The 9,459-nt window shown below is 42.9% G+C and overlaps 1 pseudogene; it reads left to right on the forward strand.

The window, feature by feature from the left end:
- Positions 1 to 1,877: 1,877 nt before the first annotated feature.
- On the forward strand, positions 1,878 to 8,909 carry LOC109558330 (sal-like protein 4 pseudogene; annotated as a pseudogene).
- Positions 8,910 to 9,459: the final 550 nt, after the last annotated feature.

The following is a 9,459-nucleotide window of genomic DNA, read 5'->3' on the forward strand; positions in this document are numbered from 1 at the left end:
GAACTGCTAGAGTTATTCCAAACTAATCTTGTTTTCCACCAGCCACCGATGACCTTTTCATTTTTAGCTGTTTTTCGATCCTAGTTTGGGAAATCATGTAATAAGTTAACATGCTGAGACCAGAGTCAGAATCTCTCTATATTTATGGACAAAGAACCAACATATATTTTGGACATTTCTGTGAACTACAAAGGAGCATGATGACTTCAAAAAATCTATGATTTGATGCAAAGGGACTACTGTGAATCTTATTTTGCCCTCTTCTCAGGAACCTAAACAGTCTTTGAAATAAGTACACAGTTCTATTTGAATCCTTCAACAAAATGCAAAGATGAAAAGAACCCAGTACATCGCTGCCTTGCTCTTTGAAAGGAATCTCTCATCTCTTTGTGGTGGGCTTCGACCTGGGTCATTCCTGTGCTTTTGGCAATAGATGATTTCTGAGAATCATTCTCACTGTAGCTCTTATTGAAGCAATCAGCATGCTGCATCAATTCCGAGGAATTATGTGTAATGATGCAAAACCTTCCATTGCCGCCATTATTTGTGACTAAAAGCTAGAGAAAATAGCTCCTAGAAGCATTCTGCCTCTGCAGCAAGGTTACACTTATTAACTAAGGGGTAGAATAATAAGTTCAGCCAAATGCTCTGGCCTAGGAGTCAGAAAAATTGCCATAAATACGTAAAGGAAAATAGCCTCTGGGGTTTCATAAGGGAGTAGAGAAATCAATGCCAATTTGGGAGTGATGGAATAAAGCCTTTCTCCTTTCTACAGTTCAGTGACAGGAAGTGATGAAATGGCTCAATCTTGCAATATAAGAGGAAAAGTTAACGAAATCCAAAATTTTGTATATCTTGAAGATTTTTTCTCAAATAATAAAAAGTGAACCAATTTTTACCTCCAGGTCAGGATGGCCTGAAAAGTATCAAGTTAATTGGCACTGATTACATTTACATGATGTATCAGTGAAAATTGAGACACTGTCAATGTATTTTAACCCCAAATATTCAGTTAATGTATATATATTGGATTGCATAGCCAAGTGTTTTTAAAATATTTACATGTAACACTAGTTCCCCGGGATATGAATGTTTGTTTTTAATAAAAGGTTTTCAGATTGCACATAAACAATTGTGCATGTCCTGCGACTGCTCATTACACTTTAGGTTTAATGGAATGCCACAGTTTTGATGCCTGGTCATATTTATAAGCAGTTTCCTATGGATGGGGCTATAGGGAGCAATTTTATCCTAAGCTTGGATGTGAAATCAAGGAGCTTCAGCTTGCAAAAAGTAACTTTTGCACCAATGTAAGGTGATTATGCTGAGGTTTCATAGTGACATGTAAGAGGCTTGAAGAACACTAGAAAGATCCCTACCAGGGCAAGCAGAATAGCACCATGAGCTATTCCATTGTGTCTTCCAGGCGGAATTGGAGACTTGGGAATTCAGGTCCATGAAACATTTCCACAATCTGCTAAGGCTTGTACGTTTTGCTGAGTCTGCCATGACTTCTTTAGGATTTATTTTTCAGATTGTTCATTTTTGGCAAGATTCTGGCCTGCTACTCACAAGAAAGTATGACACAAAATTTGGAAAACACTCCTCGAAGCAATGTTGTTTAAACAACTCATTTTACTTCTGGATTCTGAGGGCATCTCTGGTAGCTCAGATGGTAAAAATTCTGTCTGCAATGCAGGGGACCCATGTTCAATCCTGGGTCAGGAAGATCTCATGGAGAAGGGAATGGCTATCCTCTTTAGTATACTTGCCTGGAGAAATCCATGGACAGAGGAACCTGGTGGGCTACAGTCTATGGGGTCACAAAGAGTTGGACACGACTGAGCAATTAACACACTCAGCCCTTAAATGTCACCATGAGGAAATGTAAGGTATATGATTTCTTAAACTTATTGAACCAGAGAACTCCCTTTCATATAATATTTCTTGACATTGTCCATGTACACATTTCAAAAAATATCAACTGCACCAACACTAACTTATTTCATGTACTCCTATTACATGCCTGACAAGGTTGTAAGTGCTTGAAATCCAAGGAGAATAGCTATCCAAGGCCACTGCTCTTAGAAGTCTCATTTCTAGACCCAGGTACAGAGACAATAATAAATAAGGGAAAAAAATGAACTAACAAAATAATTTAACTCAGTAAGCAGGACTAAAAAATAAAACAAAATTATATGGAAAATTACATGTGTCAGTTTAGGATGGGTGATCAGATCCAGAGAAAGACATGAAATGGCTACTTCCTGGGTTAAATTTTCAACTTTAGATTCCCCATAGACTCGAATAAATTATTTAAATCTTTGAAAAATCTTTGGTAGAGTTTTTGACCAATTTCTATTTTCCTTGATAAGTGGAATGATACAAGAGCAAAATGAGAATAAATGTATTAAAAAAAAATCCCAAATTTCTTCCCTGACAGACAGTTCAGTTCAGTTTAGTCACTCAGTCCTGTCCGACTCTTTGTGATGCCATGAATCGCAGCAGGCCAGGCCTTCCTGTCCATCACCAACTCCCGGAGTTCACTCAGACTCATGTCCATTGAGTCAGTGATGCCATCCAGCCATCTCATCCTCTGTCGTCCCCTTCTCCTCCTGCCTCCAATCCCTCGCAACATCAGAGTCTTTTCCAATGAGTCAACTCTTTGCATGAGGTGCCCAAAGTATTGGAGTTTCAGCTTTAGCATCATTCCTTCCAAAGAAATCCAAGGGCTGATCTCTTTCAAAATGGACTGATTGGATCTCCTTGCAGTCCAAGGGACTCTCAAGAGTCTTCTCCAACACCACAGTTCAAAAGCATCAATTCTTCGGTGCTCAGCCTTCTTCACAGTCCAACTCTCACATCCATACATGACCACAGGAAAAGCCATAGCCTTGACTAGACGAACCTTTGTTGGCAAAGTAATTTCTCTGCTTTTGAATATGCTATCTAGGTTGGTCATAACTTTCCTTCCAAGGAGGAAGCGTCTTTTAATTTCATGGCTGCAGTCACCATCTGCAGTGATTTTGGAGCCCAAAAAAATAAAGTCTGACACTGTTTCCACTGTTTCCCCATCTATTTCCCATGAAGTGATGGGACCAGATGCCATGATCTTCGTTTTCAGAATGTTAAGCTTTAAGCCAACTTTTTCACTCTCCACTTTCACTTTCATCAAGAGACTTTTGAGTTCCTCTTCACTTTCTGCCATAAGGGTGGTGTCATCTGCATATCTGAGGTTATTGATATTTCTCCCAGCAATCTTGATTCCAGCTTGTGTTTCTTCCAGTCCAGCGTTTCTCATGATGCACTCTGTATATAAATTAAATAAGCAGGGTGATAATATACAAGCTTGATGTACTCCTTTTCCTATATGGAGCCACTCTGTTGTTCCATGTCCAGTTCTAACTGTTGCTTCCTGACCTGCATACAGATTTCTCAAGAGGCAGGTCAGGTGGTCTGGTATTCCCCTCTTTTTCAGAATTTTCCACAGTTTATTGTGATCCACACAGTCAAATACTTTGGCATAGTCAATAAAGCAGAAAAAGATGTTTTTCTGGAACTCTCTTGCTTTTTCCATGACCCAGCAGATGTTGGCAATTTGATCTCTGGTTCCTCTGCCTTTTCTACAACCAACTTGAACATCAGGAAGTTCACGATTCACGTATTGCTGAAGCCTGGCTTGGAGATTTTTGAGCAGTACTTTACTAGCGTGTGAGATGAGTGCAATTGTGCAGTAGTTTGAGCATTCTTTGGCATTGCCTTTCTTTGGGATTGGAATGAAAACTGACCTTGTCCAGTCCTGTGGCCACTGCTGAGTTTTCCAAATTTGCTGGCATATTGAGTGCAGCACTTTCACAGCATCATCTTTCAGGATTTGAAATAGCTCAACTGGAATTCCATCACCTCCACTAGCTTTGTTCGTAGTGATGCTTTCTAAGGCCCACTTGACTTCACATTCCAGGATGTCTGGCTCCAGATCAGTGATCACACCATCGTGAATATCTGGGTCGTGAAAATCTTTTTTGTACAGTTCTTCTTCTTTTTTTTTTCTTAATTAAAAAAATTTCAGGTATACACGTGCTCCCCATCCTGAACCCTCCTCCCTGTGTATTCTTGCCATCTCTTCTTAATATCTTCTGCTTCTGTTAGGTCCATACCATTTCTGTCCTTTATTGAGCCCATCTTTGCATGAAATGTTCCCTTGGTACCTCTAATTTTCTTGAAGAGATCTCTAGTCTTTCCCATTCTGTTTTCCTCTATTTCTTTGCATTGATTGCTGAGGAAGGTTTTCTTATCTCTTCTTGCTATTCTTTGGAACTCTGCATTCAGATGCTTATATCTTTCCTTTTCTCCTTTGCTTTTCGCTTCTCTTCTTTTCACAGCTATTTGTAAGGCTTCCACAGACAGCCATTTTGCTTTTTTGCATTTCTTTTCCATGGGGATGGTCTTGATCCCTGTCCTGTACAATGTCATGAACCTCATTCCATAGTTCATCAGGCACTCTATCTATGAGCCCTAGGCCCTTAAATCTATTTCTCACTTCCATTGTATACTTATAAGGGATTTGATTTAGGTCATACCTGAATGGTCTAGTGGTTTTCCCTACTTTCTTCAATTTAAGTCTGAATTTGGCAATAAGGAGTTCATGATCTGAGCCACAGTCAGCTCCTGGTCTTGTTTTTGTGGACTGTATAGAGCTTCTCCATCTTTGGCTGCAAAGAATATAATCAATCTGATTTCAATGTTGACCATCTGGTGACGTCCATGTGTAGAGTGTTGTCTTGTGTTGTTGGAAGAGGGTGTTTGCTATGACCAGTGCATTTTCTTGGCAAAACTCTATTAGTCTTTGCCCTGCTTCATTCCGTATTCCAAGGCCAAATTTTCCTGTTACTCCAGGTGTTTCTTGACTTCCTACTTTTGCATTCCAGTCCCCTATAATGAAAAAGACATCTTTTTTGTGTGTTATTTCTAAAAGGTCTTGTAGGTCTTCATAGAATCTACAACTTCAGCTTCCTCAGCATTACCGGTTGGGGAATAGACTTGGATTACTGTGATATTGAATGGTTTGCCTTGGAAACGAACAGAGATCATTCTGTCGTTTTTGAGATTGCATCCAAGTACTGCATTTCGAACTCTTTTGTTGACCATGATGGTTACTCCATTTCTTCTGAGGGATTCCGGCCCGCAGTAGTAGATATAATGGTCATCTGAATTAAATTCACCCATTCCAGACCATTTGAGTTCGCTGATTCCTAGAGTGTCAACATTCACTCTTGCCATCTCTTGTTTGACCACTTCCAATTTGCCTTGATTCATGGACCTGACATTCCAGGTTCCTATGCAATATTGCTCTTTACAGCATCAGACCTGGCTTCTATCACCAGTCACATCCACAAATGGGTATTGTTTTTGCTTTGGCTCCATCCCTTCATTCTTTCTGGAGTTACTTCTCCACTGATCTCCAGTAGCATATTGGGCACCTACTGACCTGGGTTGTTCCTCTTTCAGTATCCTATCATTTTGCCTTTTCATGCTGTTCATGGGGTTCTCAAGGCAAGAATACTGAAGTGGTTTGCCATTCCCTTCTCCAGTGGACCACGTTCTGTCAGATCTCTCCACCATGACCTGCCTGTCTTGGGTTGCCCCACGGGCTTGGCTTAGTTTCATTGAGTTAGACAAGGCTGTGGTCCTAGTGTGATTAGATTGACTAGTTTTCTATGAGTATGGTTTCAGTGTGTTTGCCCTCTGATGCCCTCTTGCAACACCTTCCATCTTACTTGAGTTTCTCTTACCTTGGATGTGGGGTATCTCTTTACGGCTGCTCCAGCAAAGTGCAGCTGCTGCTCCTTACCTTGGATGAGGGGTATCTCCTCACCACTGCCCTTCCTGACCTTCACCATGGGATAACTCCTGTAGGCCCTCCTGTGCCCACACAGCCACCACTCCTTGGATGTGGGGTTGGTCTTCCTGGCCATCGCCCCTGGCCTCAGGCTTAGGGTAGCTCCTCTTGGCCACTGCCCCCAGCCTCTGACAGACAGCTGCTGCTAAGTCGATTCAGTTGTGTCTGACTCTGTGTGGCCCCATAGACAGATGGCAGCCTGCCAGGCTCCCCCATCCCTGGGATTCTCCAGGCAAGAACACTGGAGTAGGTTGCCATTTCCGTCTCCAATGCATGAAAATGAAAAGTGAAAATGAAGTCGCTCAGTTGTGTCCAACTCCTAGCGACCCAATGGACTGCAGCCTACTAGGCTCCTCTGCCCATGGGATTTGCCAGGCAAGAGTACTGGAGTGGGATGACATTGCCTTCTCCGCTGACAGACAGCAGCAGCAGGTAAAAACTATAGGAATTTCTCTGTAAATCATACATTCACAAGACATTATTAACAACAAGTGAGAAAGCTTCTGATGTATTTTCTGTAACAATAGCCACTTCACAGTGTAAACAGGGACTACTAATGTGTTCACTTAAAATTCCAGAAGGAAAGGCACAACTTGGCAAAACAAAAAATTTCTTTGGATTCTGAAGTTAAGTGCCATTATTGAAAGGCAGACTTGAGAACAGTCATGATCCACTCTTAAACATAGAGGGGCAGAGACTTCTCCACCCAGAAATGTGAGTCTTTCTCCTTCCTTGTTAAATCCTCAAAAGTAATGCTTTGTTGTCTGCTTAATATCATCTATATAGAAAGGGAATTAAGAAAAAAGGAATCACAACAATATCTTGAACTTTCAGCTGCTCCCATCAATACATCAACTCTTAGGTTTCCCACAAGGCCTAGGAGCACTTCAGTTCAGTTCAGTTCAATTGCTCAGTCATGTCCGACTCTTTGCGACCCCATAGATGGCAGCCCAACAGGCTCCTCTGTCCCTGGGATTCTCCAGGGGAGAACACTGGAGTGGGTTGCCATTTCCTTCTCCAATGCATGAAAGTGAAAAGTGAAAGTGAAGTCACTCAGTCGTGTCCAACTCTTAGTGACCCCACGACTGCAGCCCACCAGGCTCCTCCATCCATGGGATTTTCCAGGCGAGAGTGCTGGAGTGGGGTGCCATTGCCTTCTCCACTCCAGCACCACAGCAATCATCAAATAGGAAAGCAGAGACTAATCACTTCAAAAATGACACATGAATGAGGTAGATAAATTAAAGTTTTCACATCTAGTACTTGCCTGTTCTAACTTGGTAGCATTCATGCAATACCAGAAAGGAAAAAAAAAAAAAAAACAAACATTCATTATCATTTGGCATTAGTCACAATCAAGGGGATTTTAGTACAAATCAGTGCATGTACTTACTAGTATATATAATAAGAAAAGACACTCTTCCTTGAGTTTCTTTCTTCAAGAATGGACCCCAGCTCTTCAACAGGATAGGCACTGGTGAGCTAAGCTACGTCACCTGAGATTCCCTGCTCCGGTGTTCACCTCTCCTGGTTTTAGGAAGAAGAAGGCATCTGGAAAGCATCTGGAGAATCTTGGTGCTCTTGGGGCACCACCTGAACTGTGTTTAAATAAGCAGCAACACTCACACACTGACTCTCTAATGACTAAAATTAGTCTACTTGAAAGCATCCTATTTAAGGTTTCAAGGTTGAAAAGAATTTTGGAATTCTACAACCTTGGCTTTAAAAAATAGTACTTTCAAAAAACAAAAGAAAACTGGGTTTGGGGTTGGAAGAATACAAAACAGGTCCCTAAATAGACCACAGGCCTTGTCCACTTACCTGCATACGCATCACTGCAGAAATAAGTATAGAGTACCCTCAACTCAGCCCACTCCTCAGAATCTCTCTTCTGGGACTAACCCTGAGGATCTCATGGATGGCACACTGCCTAACCACCTGCACTCCAGGCCTTCTCCAGAAAGTGAGGATGGATTCATCCTATCGGATGGAACCAAACCGTAATTCCCCAAGGGTTGGTGGCTTCCAAGGGAGTGGGACACTGAGCTAGGGTCAGAGACCCTGAAACTGCAGCAGAGGTGGAGAACATCTACAAGACGCTCAACCCCAACAAACGTCTCACTTGCCACCCTGTCCTAAGCTGCCAAAGCTCCCTCAAGAGGCGTCACTGTACTCATACCGGGGAGAGGCCGTTCCAGTGTAAGATCTGTGATTGGGCCTTCTCCACCAAAGGCAGCCTGAAGACGAAGTTCGGGGTCCACCCAACCAACATGCGGGTAAAGACGCAGCATTAATGCCGAATCTGCCGGAAGAAGTTTACCAACATTTGAATGCACACGGGCGGTCAGATTCTCAGATGCCTCTGGCGGAGAATCCCTGTAACTTTATGGGTCCTGAGCCAAGGATGATCAGGGGAAATGGTGCCCTCTGTCATAGGGATGTTGTTGAAGTCATCGATGTAGATCAAGTCTGCACCCAGGAGGTCCCTGGGAGCTCCTCAAAGGTCTCCGAGCGGCTTCCCAGCATCCACTTGTCATCACCTTCCTCTAGGGTTGGCCACGGTGGCGTCCCTGGATGCCCCAGTGAAGGCGGGTCTCGCTACTCTTGTCCTGACTCTGCAGAGCAGCAGAGAAATGGGTTCCGTGGAGAGCAATGGCTTAACCAACAACTCTTCCTTCGCAGTGATGGTGGACAAGGAGGATCCGGTACCTGAGGCGAAGTACAAACATCCTGGAGACCACATCCTTCCAGGAAGTCTTCCTCGCCAACAGCCAAGGGGAGAGTGTCAAGTCTAAGTCTGCTGATGCTGGGGGCAATGCGGACAGCTCCCAGAACAACTGCACTGAGATGACGGAAGGTTGGAGCAGTGTCCCTTCGACATGTATCCGAGCCCAGCCAACCTATGTCAAAGTTGAATTTCCTGGTGTTGCTCATTGATCCTGAGACTATGTTTCCACGGATGACAACTTACTTAGGGGCCCAGCCAAGCAACAGGGCTCAGCACCCATAAAGTCACAGGGACTCTCTGGCAGAGGCATCTGGGAATCTGACCGCCACAAATATCATCCACTCTCCACTTGATGGACATTTGGATTCTTTCTGTTGTTGTTGTTGTTTTGCACTCTAATCCTAGGTTTATTCAGTACAATTCCTTTACTGTACACAATAAAGTACAAATGCAACATTGTCTAAAATGCTACAAAGTTACAAAACTCAAAACAGAAAATTTATAGTACTGACTGTACATTAAAAACCAAAAAAAGCAATATATACGTTGCCAAGTTAACCTGCAGGACCGCTATTAATATCAACACAACAAAGGGTTCTGTGATGACCCTACAGAGCTGTCAACTTACCAGTTTCAGGGTGGAAGGGAGACATGAGTGTGTGTGTGTGCATGCACAGGAGTACATGTGAAAGGAACCATTTGGGCAGGCTGGGACGTATCACACCACCTGGAATCCTTTGCCTATCCCTGCTGGCTTTGCCACTAACCTGGCTTTCAGGCACTAGAAATATAGAAGCTTTCTAGCAGAAAACAGGAGGGCACCTTTATAAGT

This window comes from Bos indicus, chromosome 5, assembly GCF_029378745.1.
Source record: "Bos indicus isolate NIAB-ARS_2022 breed Sahiwal x Tharparkar chromosome 5, NIAB-ARS_B.indTharparkar_mat_pri_1.0, whole genome shotgun sequence".
In the NCBI taxonomy this organism is placed as follows: domain Eukaryota; kingdom Metazoa; phylum Chordata; class Mammalia; order Artiodactyla; family Bovidae; genus Bos; species Bos indicus.